General features: G+C 41.9%; 1 long non-coding RNA gene across 3 annotated transcripts in view; it reads left to right on the top strand.

The window, feature by feature from the left end:
* The window catches only part of LOC128315234 (uncharacterized), a 597,865-nt gene that overhangs the window by 190,161 nt on the left and 390,579 nt on the right, over nt 1–17,125 (top strand). The gene's annotated exons all lie outside the window — the stretch shown is intronic.

Raw genomic sequence — 17,125 nt, 5'->3', positions numbered from 1 at the left:
TCTTGTGGAGATCTGTACTTATTGGAGGCTTCTGTTGGTGTGTTTCCACAAAGAATGACCAAGCGTCAACTAGTTGCTTATTGATTTGTAATTGGTCCCTGATTAAAACCCAGGCCACATAGAAGGAATAAATCTGCCCAGAGGAAAATGGTTAAGTGCTGGTGTCACTTACTGTAGGGTGATATGGGAAAATAGGAGCCCGGACAGCACAGGAGCCCACATTGATAACTATTTCTTGTGCCGGTTAGATAGCTGCCATGTCCTCTCATGTGTGTGGAAGTGAATATTAACTCTATTTCATTGAGGTCAACACTGATGCTCTTCTTCTGTTGACCTTGTGTATCTCCCTTCTCCTCCGTGCCCCAACTTTCTTTATAAAACTCAGAGTATGGGACAGATGATTTCCAAGGCTCTCCCCTATATGATCCTTGCTGGATACCAGGACAACTTCTGTCCAGTTCACCGGAGATGCTTGAGAGGTGAGGAGAAGCTTGCATCTGAAGGACAACTGGGTCAGGGACATCTGAGGTGGTGGAGTGGCTGGGGATCTGAGCCATGTGGCAGGCTGCTCTGTCAACATCTTGCTGAGGCCAAACAAACCTGCTCAGGGCTGGGGCCTTGAATTAGGAAGGGTGGGTCCTGAGAGCTCTTGCTATGACACATAGCTCTTCAGATCACTGGTTCCTTAGGTCCTGTTACCACTTGCTCCTTCACCTCCTCTGGTCTCTTCTCAGGCATGCCCAACCAGTGCCTGGGTCAGCAGTTGAGCTCTGTGAATCTGGCTGCTCTTCCACAGGGATTAAAGGGCCACTCACTCTGTGGCCACTGTGGTGATCAGTGCATTCTCCAGGATGGCCGTGCACAGGAAATACACTCTTACGATAGAGACTATTCCAGTGTGGCCATACCTATGGAATATTGGTAATGAAGAAAATGGAAGGCATGGCATATTAATATATGTCATAACATCTTTAAGGGATGAGAAAAACATCTAATTAGCTTGCACCTATTTGGAATGATTCCAAAAGTTCTGTATTACCTTTCATACAGCATTGTCCGGGAGCCTGGCCAGAATTATCCTCCTATATTGTGAAGTAGAGTGTTTTATCTCTCGATTGTGAACTGCTGTGGGAGGCACTTGGTTATATCTTCTCAGGAATCTAATAGCACTGTTCAGGAGAACTTTTGGTGATAACGGAAAGGTTCTATGTCTAGCCACTAGCCTCATGTGGTTACTGAGTGCCTTGAAATATGGCTAGTGTGACTTGAATTGGATTTTTAATTTATTGAATGTTAATTAGCTATATGTGGCTATTGGCTACCATATGAGGCAGTACAGATCTGGAATACCATTGCACAGATTAGTGGAGGTAGACCCAACATTGTACATTGAGCTGAATCGAACTTTCCCATCCTTCAAGGCACTCGCCAAAATGTACTTTTGCCATGTGTTTTTCAAATGTTTGACATAATTTATTTTCAGTAATTCTAGATTTTCTATTTTTAAGATATTGCAAACAAAAACTTATTCTACACCTGGATCTAAACAGCTGCTATTGCTAGAGCAGTGCTTCAGGGGTCTGGGACTTGAGGGGAAAAAAAATCCTACAATGATGCATAATAGTTCTGCTGTTCCCATAAATATACTTTATTATAGATCCTCTCTGCCTCCATAGTGCTTTCTAGATCATTTCCCAGTGCAAGTAGGCAGCTGGATATTTCACGAATATTTCCACTTTCTCTCAGCTGATGGGGAAGAAAGAGAGAAGCACTTGCCAGTGGGAGATGTCTGGCTTTGAATTCCAGTCTGTGACATTGGAAAAATCACTTAATTCGTCAACTTTTCTCATTTATTAAATGAGAATAATAATTCTTTTAGCTTTAACTACCTTTGAGTTGATAAGGATCTTGGGATGGAAGTGTCTGCAAGTCTTCCTCAGCTGTAAAACACTGCACAAATATTTATGGCTATTGTTATTTTTATCTCAACAAAGGCTAGAGCATTTGTATTGGCCCTTATGGCCTATTTTTCCATTCCTGAAATCAATCCTTCATCTACAGCCTGTGATATATGAAGACTTCTCACTGAAAGTATTCAGGATCTTGATGTACTATATTGTAACCTCATAAGCAGGAACTGGCATGTAAGTGCCAATCTGCATGGGATGGAGCTGATCTCGGCATAGTAGATTGGCCACAGGAAGCCAACTTTCCTGTGACAGCAGAAAATTGGAGTTCACACTCTGTCTCTATTGGCTTGATGATATATGTGTTTCCTGAGATAGGGAGAAATCCTGGTTCTGCTCCTACCTATAGGACAGATTCATTGCATGACTTGGAAAATTCATTTAGTCTCTCTCTATATAGATTCCCCAGAAGGGATATTAAGTTTGTGATAGCAATTTTTGATCTCTGTCAGGTGATTATGTCTGGATTTCTTGATAGGCTTTTAAATTTCTTGAAGATAGGGGCATACCTAATTCTTCATTCTTTCTGGAAGCTGCTCTTTGAATCAATTGTTCAGAAGTGCAGTACACTGATAGAGAGGTGGCTAACTCACACCACATGCTGAAGCACAGAGAAAATGCACCGCCTTTTATTTTTCTATAGCTGACCTGATCTTTCACTTGGACTTTTAATCTTTTGGGTAATGAGGTATGTGTTGGTTATCAGTTGCTGCATAACAAATTACCTTAAAGTTTAGCAGCTTAAAACAAGAAACATTTAGCATCTTATGATTCCTAGGTTGGGAATCTGGGTGTGGCTTTGCTTGGTCCTCTGGCTCAGCGTCTCTCAGGAGGCTGCATTCAAGATGCCATCTAGGGCTAGATTTAGGGCAACCAGTTCAGGATTGCTCAAGACTGAGCAGTTTCCTGGGATATGGAACTGCTAACAGTGGGAAAGTCCTTGGAAAACTGGGGCGAATTGGTTACTTTAGCTGGGTCTAGGATGAGGGACACTGTTCCAAACTCATCCCTGTCATGTGGTAGGATCTAGTTCCTTTTGAATTGTTAGACACAGGGCTTCAGTTCTTCTCTGGTTCTTGGCCAGAGCCTCCTTCAGTTCCTTTCCACCCAGACTTCTCCATTTGGCAGCTTCTTTTTTTTTTTTTTAATGTTTATTTACTTTTGAGAGAGAGACAAGCACAAGTGGGGGAGGAGCAGAGAGAGAGGGAGACACAGAATCCGAAGCAGGCTCCAGGCTCTGAGCTGTCAGCACAGAGCCCAACATGGGGCTCGAACTCACCGGCTGTGGGATCATGACCTGAGCCGAAGTCGGACACCCAACTGACTGAGCCACCCAGGCACCCCATCCATTTGGCAGCTTCTAACATTGTAGCTTATTTCATCAGAACAAACAAAGGAGAGGGGAAGAGAGGTGAGCAAATGGCAAACCAGAGTCTCTTTCAAACCTGAACTCTGAAGTCACATCCTGACACTTGTACTGTGTTCTATTTGTTAGAAGCAAGTTCCTAGGTCCAAACCATACTGAAGGGGAGTGGATTATATGAGGGCATAAACACTAGGAGGTACTAGGCATGTAAGGTATACACTACTAGGAGGTAGGGATCATTGGGAGGCATCTCAGAAACTGTCTACCACAAGGAGAGAAAAAAACAAAAGAAAACAAAACTTAGCCCAATTTGGCAAAGGTGGGCAACAGAACCTTATGGATAATCAGTCAGAATTTCAGATTTCCCTCTGTTCCTTTTATGAGGTGGTTTCTCTGTGTATGGCAAGAGGACCGTCTACTGACCCATGGCCGTGGGAAAGAGGCACGTCAGACCCACATGTGTACTGCTCTGGCCTCTCTGTTCTCCGCAGTGGTGCCTCTTCTGTACCTGCTGACCATTTGCCCTGCTGCTCAGTAGCCAAAGCTACTGGACTTGTGGACTTGTGCTCCATAATCTCTGGGTTCATTTGGGCTTGGCTGTCCTCTCTGCTTATTTGGTGTCCCTTCTATGCTCGAGGAGAAGCTGTTCCCCCACCTGACCCTCTAGCCCCACAGGCTCCCCCGTGATGCCCCACAATGACCCTCTGGTAAGCTCTCTACCCAGTACCATCAGATATAGCCTGTTTCCTTTCTCAGAGCATATGGAAGTTTCTACATACTTCTGACCTCATGTGATGGCTGAGGGAGCCTCTGGGGGCTGAATTAAGTCTCCCCTGCCACATTGTATGACCAGTGTCCCTCTGAAGCAGCTATTCCATGGCAGCTTGTTCTAAGTACCAAACTTCTCCATTTGGCTCTCCTGTCACCTGGTGTTAACCCTATTCAAGGCTTATACGGGGTCGGGGTCGGAGAGGGAGAGAGTGAACAGGCTCTTCCTTCCTGAGGCACCTGGTGAGACTCTCTGGTCAGCCAGGACTGATTCTTACTGTGTTAAATGAGGCAAAGACAGCTTGGAGTGTCCTTTTTCTCTCTACCCAGAGCTTGGCTTTCATGACTGTTATCTTGATGTAGATTTGTAAAAGTCAGATTTATGACTAAAACATGATCAATGGCCTCTTATTCTTTGCAGCAGTATGCCTTTTGGCTAAGCTGGGAGCCTGAGGCTGTGAAGGAGCATAATTTAAGGAGAAAACGAAAATATATCTATTAAAAATGCCAAAAATACTATCCTCATTACATGCATTGGTTTTCACAGCTGCAGATGACTTCCTGTGGTGACCAACAGCCCAGGCTTGGGGGTTTAAAGAACTACTCATTCTAGTGGGACCAAGACAGTCCTGCTAGAAATGGAAGAATTATTGAAAAGATGCTTTTCTAGTGGCACTATGAATCCAGTATTTTCCTGCCAAAGCCTATGATTTTCCAGGGGTTAACCGGGAGTAACCCCACATACTGAGAACTAGAATCGTGTTGTGTGGATATGGCGGAGGAGGGTGGAGGCACCCATTAAGGGCACAAGGACAGAAAGTGAAATGTGGTGTGCAGGGGGAAATAGAAATAAAGTACAAAATGTACATTGTGGGAATAAAATGGTTAAATAGTTCCCTTCTCCCCAGCCCTCAGAAGCAGCTGCATCCAGGAGGGAAGTTTGCCATGGAAACACAGGAAGTATCAGATCTGGGCAACAAGGGAAGCTTTTCTTATAGGATCCAAACTGGAAGTAGCTTGCTTCTCACCAAAAGCCTGGGGCTATACAACGTGTCTCTCGTCTCTTTACAGTGGCACCGGGGTGTGGGGACTGCGGTGCTATTTACGGCAGCAAGCAGTCAGAGATGGCAGTTAGCAGAACATATTTGGAGAGAGCAACCTTTGACAAATGGAACTGATGAGGAATTTGAATTGAAAGTAAGCTTTGAGGGGCGCCTGGGTGGCTCAGTCAATTGAGCAACTGACACTTGGTCTCGGCTCAGGTCGTGATCTCACGGTTTGTGGATTCGAGCCCCACGTCGGGCTCTGTGCTCACAGTGTGGAGCCTGCTCGGGATTCTCTCCCTCTCTCTTTCTCTCTCTGCCCCTCCCCTGCTTGCACATGGGCTCTCTCTCTTTCTCAAAATAAATAAACTTAAAAAAAAGTGACCTTTGAGTAATTTACATGTATATAGAAGGGTGGCATTACATAACTCGTATTAAGTCTTGACACAGGAGAGTGGCCACTTAGCCCAGACAGAGATGTGGACAGAGGGACTCATCCTTGGGCAAGAAAAGACCCAGATCTGAAAGACAGAGGAATGACATGGAAACAGGACCACGGCAGAGATACTCCCCTCAGCCATATCTGGCTGATGGTTTTTAAAAATTTCTTAGTGACCAGGGGTTATAAATTGTCATCAGCTCTACACTAAATGTTATTTGCTGTTTAGTATATATTTAAGTCAGTTTAAGTCATTGGCATGTAAATTATATATAGTTTCTTTTTCCACATGGGATTTGAGTCCTTCTGAATGGATTTTTTTCCTTATGAAGTGTGTAAAGACCCTAACTGATAACATTACATACGTTTGCTTCAGTAGGAGGATCTAAACAATGGAATTGGGGTGTCCAGACTGGACAAGGCAGGGCAACAGCTGCCTTTAGGAAAAGCAGCTAACTCAAGCTAATGCCCACCCAGATGTACCATGACTTATAGGAGCAGAGGACAAAGGGCAAGAGATGAGAAAAGGACCTAAAATCAGAAGGGAGGAACTGCAGAAGAGAGCACGTAAACAGTAGCGTGACTGTGTTAGGTCAGGAGAGTCTCTAAAACTGTGGACAGATCTGAGAAGAAAGGGCTGTGTAAGTTGCATGTGTTTTTGCTTTTGGCTGAAGAAAGAAGGAAAGATTGAGTGAGGAGGAAGGATGAATTGTGGTAGGGGCAAAAGGGCATCTGTTCTATACTGGCCCCGAAGACTAATGTGCAAGCCCTCTGAAGAAGAGAAATTGCTAGCAAACGCAGAAGAAACTGTTTTTATGTGACCCAAGTGGAATGGTGCCGGAGCATCCTCCCCCATGATAAACTGATTATTGCACTTCTCAGGCATCCTGAGAAATTGCTGTTAGAGTCTCATTAGGAGATAGCCTTTCCCTGGGGGAGCACCTATAGCCAAAGGAGTGATGAGGTGCTGAGGCGCTGGTGAGTTCATAGTGATGATGACTTCCTGGGGCTATCCACTGCGGAAGGGTCTGGATTAGAAGAGAAGAAGCCTAAAGTGGGTATCGTGTGGTGATGAATCTGTAAGCATTCATGAGATACCGCCTGGGAACTTCTAGGGAGGTGAAAGTTCCCACAGAGCTGTGTAAGAATGTGGAGGCAGGTGTCAGAGATGTTTTGCTTATTTTTATTAATATGCCCCTTCTGTACCAGGTTCTAGAAGTATATTGTCCCCATTTCAGTAGTTAAGAAACTGAGGCTTAGCAAACTTAAGTCATTTGTTTACTGCATCAGAACAAAATGTATTAGAGCCAAGGTTTAAGCCTGTGTTTATCTGCCTCCAAAGATTATTCATGTTATTACTATGCTGTGTGAGTTCCATTATGCTCCTATTGCCAATATGATCCCAGAAGCAGTTGAAATATAAGAGGAAACTTAAGGGACAAGCCTTTAAGTCCTGTGCCATATACGTCAGAGATGATGGCCAGATCAATTAGACAGGTAACGGTATCCTGAAAAGTGGTTCCAGGTAGAGACTGAAATGATGTCCTGTTATGGGATGAAGAACTCTTTGTCTAAACTAAGCTCCCGTATGGGTAAGTTTACTAACGGTTGTTGGTATGAGCAAGTGGTTAGGCGTTGCATGTGTTAAGGGTGGGCTTTGGCTCACCAGTGGTTGTGTTATCTTGGCTAAGTTGCTTAACTTGCCTAAATTCCATTTTCCATCTCCAAGATGAAGAACATGAAAGCATCTGTTTTGTAGGATTATTGTGAGAATTTACCACAAATACATACTGTGGCAGATTGTATTTCCAAAGATGGCCACACCAATATACATATCCCAATCCCACATGCATTTCTTAAATTGTGACTGACATTCTCCCACTGAAAGCTGAGGTCTCTCTTCTCTCTTGTTGAATATGGGCAGACTTGACCTCTCTGATCAATAGATGTGGCAGAAGTGATGCTAGGTGACTTCCAAGGCTAGGTCATAAAAAGGTTACAGTTTCCATCTGTTCTCTCTCTCTCTCTCTCTCTCTCGGGACACTTGCCCTTTGAGCTCAGCTACCATGCTGTGATGAAGCACAAACTAACTCCACATGGTATGGTCAATGTGGAGAGCCATCAAGGCCCCCGGCCGAGAGCCACCACCAGACATTAGTGAAGAAGCTTTCAGATAATTCCAGCTCCCAGCCTATGAGGCTTCCATCTGAGGCTTCAGACATCATAGAGTGGAGACCAGCTGTCCCCACTGTGCCTCATCCAAATTTCTGACCCATAGTATTAGTGAGCATGATTCATTGCTGTTTTACACCACTGAGTTTGGGGGTAATTTGTTATGCATCCATAGCAACTGGAACAGATTTTGATACCATGTAAATAGTACAAAAGTATAAGATAGCCAGGGAATTTATGTAACTCATTTCATTTATTTAATATGCATTTCCAGACCAAGCAGACTCCATCAAGAGTCAATCCTAGAATTTAACAACTTACTAACCAGACTGTCTGTAAAATACAACCAAAATGTAGAGGCACAGTGATACTTTATATTGACAGATTAAACATGGTCCCTGTCGCTTTCAGCCTTTGACACAGGAAGCAAACTTGAGTTTACTGGCCTCTAACAGATATTTTAAAAGAGCTCTCACTGATTCACTTTGAACAGAAGTTCTCCTGTTCAGGAATGAGGAAATTCTAAAAGGTTGCTCTAATAGGGTAGTCGAGCTTAGCTCTTGTGTTATAGGAGTTCAGAGTAAAGCTCTATAGATGGACTTAATGTGGGGTTTTTACATCCTTAGTCTCAAGTGAGGTTTGTTAATGCATTTGCATAGGCTTAGCATAGAGGCATATAGTGGTCGTAGAGTATACTGATCTGATGTGTTTGCTGCTGCTTACAGCTGTTGAGATATGATGAAGTGTGTGCATACCTAAGGGAAATATCAATAACAGTGGGGATGAAACAAAGAAACCAGTAACCAATTCTGGCATCTGTGGAAGTGCGTTAAGAAACGCGGTTCAGGGATAGAACCCTGCGAGGGCCTGGTAGGTGGGCCCACGCCCAGGTGCTGTGCAAACTCATGGCATCTATACCACCCTTGGAGAACTAAGTACTGTGAGAAGGCTGGGCAGACATAGAAAGGCATTGCATAACTGCCAAGAACCCTGATGGTCTAAGAGTTTTTAGCCTGTCTCCAAGGTGAGACTGCCAGTTTCATGGCGGCTGCAGAACTGACTCCTGAGTCAAAGGCACAGGACCATATATTACTCCAACCAATAGCATTAACCAGAAAATCGGCATTTTTCATTACCAGTCCCCAACTCCTAATTCTCAGAGGGCATCTTAAAGAGGCCAGATGATACCCACAAACACAGTGGATTTGTTACACAAGAACCTTGAACTTTGGTGACCTGAATTTTGTATATGTGCAGCCAGCACACTTGAGCTTTGCCCTAGAGAGACCTTTTCTTTATTATATTAGATAGTAGGCATGCCTGCCCTTTGTTTCACAGGGAAATACTACCTCTATCTTCTGAGTCTGTAAGCAAACCAGCTCTTTGTTCTGGAGGGAGATACAATATCTACATTTCAAGGCTTTTTGCTATATGAATATACTTGAAAAGACAGTTCAGAACAAAGGACACTTAGTATCTCTGCTCAAAAAATGTGCAGAAATAGTGAGAGATCCATGGAAAACTTTTTCCTAACAGTGACTCCCAGTCTTCAGAAGATCCAAAGAAATTATGGAACAACCATTATGGCTTGACCAGTGCTTGAAGGTCAATGACCTCTGTATGCATCAGGGAAATTAGAAATAAATGTGTACCATAATTTGGATTTGCATATTTTTTTCCTCCAGGCTATAACTAGCAGTTATCCTTATCGCTGGGGTAGCAAGACAACTTTAAAAACTTCAATTTCCCTTTGGTTCAAGTCTGTCTGTCTTTTCTGGATTTGGTGGCAATTGAGACTCTGAGCAGCATAATTCACCATGACCCTGAAACATTGGGTAATTATTCTTTAAGTTTATGCAAGAGGAAATTTGCCCCATGGCTGGTATGAAGGAAAAGAACCTCAAGTGACAGGTTAGTGGCGAATGCAGAAAGATCGTAAGAAAAGCAGAGTTCTGAGATCAGCTTACAAGAATGAAGAGACCTCCTTGGGCCTCAGCTACTTTGGATTAGAAAAGGTGTTGCTCACTCATTGCTTTCAGATCCATTCTCTACTTATTTGCGGCTCTGCTCTGTTAGTTGGCTGTACCCCTTGTGAAAAAGGAACTAGACAAACTGCTTACTGGCCCAGGGAGATGGCAAGAAAGATTGTCTTTGGCCTGAGCCCTTGCTGGGAAAACAAACAAAAACCAAAAACCAAACCTCCTTGACAAACTATATACCCATAGGTGTTGAGTCTAAATTATACCATCTGTGCAGTCTAGAAATCGTGATAGTGAGAAGTTTCATTAAATTGATCTCTGGTTAATAAGCTACCAGCAACTTCTGGAGAAGCAAATGCAAAGCCACTAAGAAGGACAATATTCACAGCCAGGTTGCAAACGCTTCTGAAAGATTTTGACTGAAGATGAACTCACATCATAAAATTCTAAAACAGACAAGGTAAGAGTTCACCTTTTATAAGCAATAACTTGATCGTAGAATATTGGGGTAGACAATAAAATAATTTCGCTTCAAGTAATTAGATTAAGAAAAAGAAGCTATAAGGAAAGAGTAAGACAAAAGAAACAGGAAGACTTGAAAACAACCAAGTGGTTGAATTGGGCTGTTGGCCAAGACGGAGTAGCCTCCTTCTCTTAGTGATTACAACTAATACTCTGGACAAAACACAAAAAGCATTTACCTGAGAACCCTAAAAATTTAGCAAGAACAGATGATACAAGGGAGTCAAAATGTGAAGAAGTGGTCCATATGGAAATGAAGTTCCAATTATTTCCCCTTTTTAAATTCTCCAACCTGCCTTGAGATTGGGCCCCAGTTGCAGAGTTGTAGCTGCAGCTTAAACTCTAAGAAAAAGCACATCTTTCAGGCTAGCAGGCCAGAAAACGGGGCGCTAGAGACTGGGGACTGCCAGAGAAAAAGCTGAAGAAAGGGGGTCCTACTTATATGTTTGAACCCGAGAAAGTTCCAGCTTCATGCTGCGCCTGTGCAGGCATGGGACACACCCAGAGCAGTCTGGCAAAGTCTTTGAAAACCCAACTGGTAGTGGAACCATTGCCCAGGGCAGGGGAGACAGGCTTGAACTAGGCCTCACTGGGTCCTTTGCCTGCGAAAACAAAGGAAAAATAAAAATTCTCCAGAAGACTTTAGCAGGACCTAAAATCTTATAATACTCAAAATGTCCATACAATTCAAAGTTATACAACATAGCAAAAACAATAGCCATCAGGAAAAGGTGGCCAATTCACAAGGAACAAAGACCCCACGGTGAGCCAGAGTTTGGAATCAAAGACTTCAATTTGCTATTACTATGTTCCATATCAAGATGAAAACGTTAATGGAAAGATGGAATTTCTCCACAGGGAAATAGGCGAACATAACAGAGACCAAAGAAATTTTGGGAATGAAAAATAAAATATCATTACAAAAAATTGCCTAGGTAGCTCAGTGCAGAATGCAGATGACCAACGAAAGAGTTAGCTAGTAGAAAGGTAGATCAGTAATACTTAATCTGAACAACAGAGCAAAAATAAATAGAGTGGAGTCTTAGGGACATTGGAGATAATAGCCAAATGTCTATTTTTGTGATTTGAGTTCCTGAAGGAAAGAAAAAGACTGATACAGGAAAAAAAAATACTCAAACAATGACTGAAAACTTCCCAAATTTGGTGAGAGACACAACTTGACAGATTGAAGAATCTAAGATAAACTCAAAGAAAACTGAACCCAGACACTGCATCATTAAATTGCTACAAACCAAAAATAAGAAAAAAATCTTGAAATAACACATTACATATGGGGGGACAAGAATGTGAATTACTGAAGGTTTCTGTCATTAGAGAGGTCAGAAGACAGTGGAACTATGTTTAAAGTGCTTGGGGAGAGAAAACTATAAACTCAGAATTTTGTATTCCATAAAAACAGATTAGGAAGGAAGGCAAAACTAAGAAATTGTTACCATCAGACCTGTCCAAAAGAAATACAGTTAATTAGGCTGAGAAAAAAATGATACTAAAGGAAAACTTGAAACTTTAGTAATTAAAGAATAAAAATGGTAAATATCAAAGGCTGTATTTTCCTTTTAGATTGTTTAAATTGTGACAGTTGAGAGCAACATTTTTGGGTTTTAGTCCATATAGATGTCATGCATTATGACAGCTAGAACATAAAAGGAAGAGGCAGAGGGACCTGTATGGTTATAAGGTTTCTCTCTCTATATATTTTTAAATGTTTGTTTATTTATTTTGAGACAGAGGGATAGGGAGCAAGCAGGGGAGGGGCAGAGAGAGAGAATCTCAAGCAGGCTCTGCACTGTCAGCATGGAGCCCAACGTGGGGCTTGAACTCACAAACCATGAGATCATGACCTGAGCCAAATCGGACACTTACCTGACTGAGCCACCCAGGCGCCCCAGATTTCTATATTTAACTTGTAGTGATAAAATGTGAAATTAAACTATAAAAATTAGAAATGCATTTTGTTATCCCCAGGGCCACTATGACAAAATAATGCAAAACCAGTATAGCTAAAACGGTGACACAGTTTAAATGGAATACTATAAAACCTTAAAACCCACAAAATCCAAATCTCCCAGAATTGCACAAAAGAGTTACAGAAATTGAAATCCAGTGCATGATTTAATGAGCTGGCTAAAGTCCATTAAAGAAAAAAAAAAAAAGCTGAAAGCCAAATATAAGAAAATTGCCCTGTAGCAACTTTACTAGATAGGTCTCCTGAGGCAACGGAAACAAAAGCAAAACCATAACTATTGGGACTTCATCAAAACAAAAAGCTCTGCACAGCAAAGGAAACAACTAACAAAACTAAAAGGCAACCTATGGAATGGGAGAAGATATTTGCAAACGACATGTTTGGTGAAGAGTTAATATCCAAAATATATAAAGAACTTCTCACACTCAACAGCCAAAAAACAAATAATCCTATTAAAAATGGGCAGGGGTACCTGGGTGGCTCAGTCGGTTAAAGTGCCCAACTTTGGCTTAGGTCATGATCTCGAGGTTCATGACTTTGAGTCCCACATCAGGCTCTCTGTCAGCACAGAGCCTACTTTGGATCCTCTGTCTTCCTCTCTCTCTCTCTCTCTCTCTCTCTCTCTCTCTCTCTCTCTCTCTGTTCCTCCCTTGCCTCAAAAGTAAATATTAAAAAAAGTGGGTAGAAGACATGAATAGACGTTTTTCCAAAGAAGACATAGAGATGACCAACAGACATGAAAAGATGCTCAACATCATTCACCATTAGGGAAACACAACCCCAAAGCACAGCAAGATATCATTTCACACCTGTCAGAATGGCTAAAATCAAAAACCTAAGAAACAACAGGTGTTGGTGAGGATGAGGAGAAAGGGGAACCCTTTTACACTGCTGATGGAAATGAAACTGGTGCAGCCACTCTGGAAAACAGTGTGGAGATTCCTCAGAAAGTTAGAGAACTACCCTATAATCCAGCAATTGCACTGCTAGGTATTTACTCAAAGAATACAAAAATACTAATTCAAAGGGATACATGCACCCTAATGTTTATAGCAGCATTATCAACAATAGCCAAATTATGGAAACAGCGCAAGTGTCCATCAACTGATGAATGGATAAAGAGGATCTGGTGTGTGTGTGCGCGCGCATGTGCACATACACACAATGGAATATGACCCGGCCATAAATTTAAAAGAATGAAATCTTACTGTTTGCAACAACATGGATGGAGCTAGAAAGTATTATGCTAAGCAAAATCAGAGAAAGACGAATACCATATGATTTCACTTAAGATTTAAGAACTTAAGCAAAGGGTGGAAAAAAGATGCAACCCAAGAAACAGACTTCTAACTATAGAGGACAAACTGACGGTTACCAGAGGGGAGGTGGGTTGGGGGGATGAACATCACTTGTTGTGATGATCACCGGGTGTTGTGTTGAAGTGTTAAATCACTATATTGCACACCTGAAACGAATATAACACACTATGTTAACTGGAATTAAAAACCTAAAAAAAGTTGCACCAAATGCAGCAGAGAGACTTAGAAAAATCAGTTGTATTGATAAGGAGAGGAAAAATTTTCTTGAAAGATTTTAAATCCTATGTAAAGGGAATTAATTGAATAACATAATCATTCATCAGTTCTGTTCAGTTTCCTACGTATCAATTCACTGTTCACATTTAAAAAGATGTAAAATATTTGCCTCTGAACCTGGCTTCTCTGTGATAAGATTTCTTATGCATTTGTGCATTTGTACACACTAGAAGGTGACAAAATGACATTAGTGTTTGGCGGTCTGCTCTGATGTGTGAAGAAAAGTTTCCTCTGGTGCTTTCCAAGGTGCCTTCATTCTTGTGGGCACATATACACGTTGCCACTTATTTGAAGAAAGTGCTTCTGTAATTTCGGCATCTACCTGCCGTGAATTGCAAAATTCCTTGGTAACACTTTAAATTCATTCAGCAGCTCAAAGGGCATGAATCACCAGGCTGACTATGGAGCCCAGCCAAATTTTGGTGGGCTCAGAGAACCCTGCTCCCCTCTTGCCTTCTAGAGGGAGCTTCCTGCTGTGAAGCAGCAGGGGAGATCCTGGGCAGGACAGCATCGTGTGGATATTGGAGGAAGGGTGTGCTGCAAATGCCACTGATGGCAGACTCTGGCAGCGATGGGACCTGGGGGACTTGAGAGAATAAAAATTAGGCTGCTTGAGATGTTAGCAGGTTATATATGGTAGTCAGATAGGACGGACCTTATAAGAAATATAACCACTTTACCGTTTAGCTAGCTATGCCCTGATCTTCTCTTTCATTGTCTGAACAACCCTGAATGGCAGACAATATTGCCACGTGTTGTTGAGGAAGAAACCGAGGCTCAAGGAACGATGAAGTCAGAATTCTGACCTAACTCTAAGGCCTTTCTGTTACTACTGAGCTGTTGCTTCTGTGAATCTTTTTTTTTTTCTTTTAAATGTTTTTATTTATTTTGAGAGAGAGAGCATGTGTGTGAGTGGGGGGAGGGGCAGAGAGAGGGACTCCCGAGCAGGCTCCATGCTGTCAGCTCAGAGCCCACAAACTGTGAGATCGTGACCTGAGCCGAAATCAAGAGTTGGATGCGTAGTTGACTGAACCACCCGGGACCCCCTTGCCTATGTAATTCTTAACATTACTGATGACAGTGGATATCTGAATAATGTATAATCTATTCAAGGTGTTGGTGATGTACACATACACATATCTGCACTCACACCTTTAAATTATATCTATAACACAACATGGACCCCACCATGGTATAGGTCACAGGTTCACTTTGATGGAACATCTTCTTAAGTCCCTCTTATCCAGTAAAAGGAGGCTATGTCTGGCTTTAAAAAACAGGCGTAGATTATATTCATCACCCTTTATGGTAGTTAGACTTTCTAGGCAGGTTTTGTGTGTAGGCCCATTCTTGGCTTATTTATCAGGGTTCATTGTGTGTGTGTGTACACATACATGTACATACATATGCGCACGTACACACACACGATTGCTATTTCTGATTTTTATGAAGTTAAAATCTATCACCAGACAGCCGAAGTTAATTACTCACCCTAGAGACCTAGCAGGAGCATGCCAGTAGATGATCATAAATCTACCATCCTCCCGAGACAACCAGGCCTTGCTAGAGCTCAGCAGCTAGTGGATCAAGTCCTGGAGGGGCCTTGTGTACAAACATAGAATAGGGAGATGTCTACGTAGTTATTTTAGGAGATTCTGAAAGGCCAACTCTGCACTACAACACATTCCATTCAACAAATATGTACCTAATGAGCCCTATGTGTCAGGTACTGCGTCAGGCTCTAAGTGCACAAAGATGAAGGGGCTAAAGTTCATGACATCTCAGCTCTCCCCATCCAGATAGAAGGACCAGAAACAAAACAGTGGGGCTGTGGCAGTCAGAATTGTATGTAAAGCTCTGTGGGGACCTAGATGAGCACAAAACTAGTGCTGGGGGTGGGAAGGTGGGAAGAAAGAGCCAGGGAAAGCTGGCAGAAGTTACTGGAGTTGGAGTTAATGGTGGAATTGGAGTTTGCCCGGGTTATGAGAGCACAGGGCATTGTAGCCAGAGCCAAGTGTGGGGGCAGAGCAGAGCCAGTGACCTCTGCTCCTGGCCGGGTGAGCAGTGTGTGGCATGAGTATGGAGGCTTTGGGGAAGGGTGGGGTGGAAATGTGGAAGAAGAGGCCAGAAAGGTTCAGAAGGCCCCACATCACAGGGAATGTAGCTTTATTCTGTTGTCTATTGTTTGGATGACCATAAAACTTAATGTCCAAATTGAGACCCTTGTGAGAGTTAAAAGGAGATGCTGAAAATCATTGGAATTTAATTTTTTGGGTTTGTTGACCATTATATTGATTCTATTAAACTTTTTAAAGTTTATTTATTTTGGGGGGTGCAGAGAGACAAGGGGAGAGAACCCGAGGCAGGCTCCACGCCTAGTGCAAAGCCGCACACTGGGCTTGATTTCCTCACCATGAGATCATGACCTGAGCTGAAGCCAAGAGTCAGATGCTTAACTGACTGAGCCACCCAGGAGCCCCTATTAAACTTTTTGAAGAGGAAATGCTTTCTACAAACAAAAACCATCTTGTATGTTAAAGCAAAAAAGCAAAAATGAAAGCTAGGATGACAAAAATATGAGCAAAACAATTATTCTTAACATATAGTCTCATTTTAATCTGTTTTTTATTTATAACTATCTTTAATACCATGCTATTAGTATTTTTCTGAATATATTTTTCAATACTTTATTTTTAAGGTTTTAATAAAACAGTAATGTTTAAGCCTCTATTTTATGATACCGCGATTAGAATGTCTGATAACTTCAATGAACTCTTTTTTTTTTTAATTGAGAAAATCCTCTCCCTGCAGGCACTGAGGAATGTTCAAAACAAATTATGCTAAATGGAGGATGTTCTTAATTCAATTTTTTCATATTGAAATGTGTAAACAACTTGGGCGATTCCCCCCTCTATTCAGTGTACCTCCAACAAATATTTTTATAACAAAAATCAAATAAGTTGTCTGTTTATGATGTTTTCAAATTTTTGCCAAATATAAATGTTGCAAAATTACAGGCACTCTCAATTTTATTCCACTCCAGAATAGAATAAAAACTTACCCGATTAAAAATAGCTCTACCAAAGGATTCTCCCTACAAGTAATCTATTCTAAGGGACAATTATAGAATCTCAAAACTGAAACTTACATACCCTTTAAACTCTTGTCATTTCATTTTTTCACTACAGTTTTTCTGTTACTTTTAGAGGGGTAAGTTTTGATGACTTCCTTGTTGTAAGCTTTGTTTTTAGTAATCAAAAATCCCTAAAAGCTTTAAATAATTGTAA

This window comes from Acinonyx jubatus, chromosome C2 (genome assembly GCF_027475565.1).
Source record: "Acinonyx jubatus isolate Ajub_Pintada_27869175 chromosome C2, VMU_Ajub_asm_v1.0, whole genome shotgun sequence".
In the NCBI taxonomy this organism is placed as follows: domain Eukaryota; kingdom Metazoa; phylum Chordata; class Mammalia; order Carnivora; family Felidae; genus Acinonyx; species Acinonyx jubatus.
The sequence above is the reverse complement of the archived record's forward strand: the minus strand, read 5'-3'. Positions and strand labels throughout refer to the sequence as shown.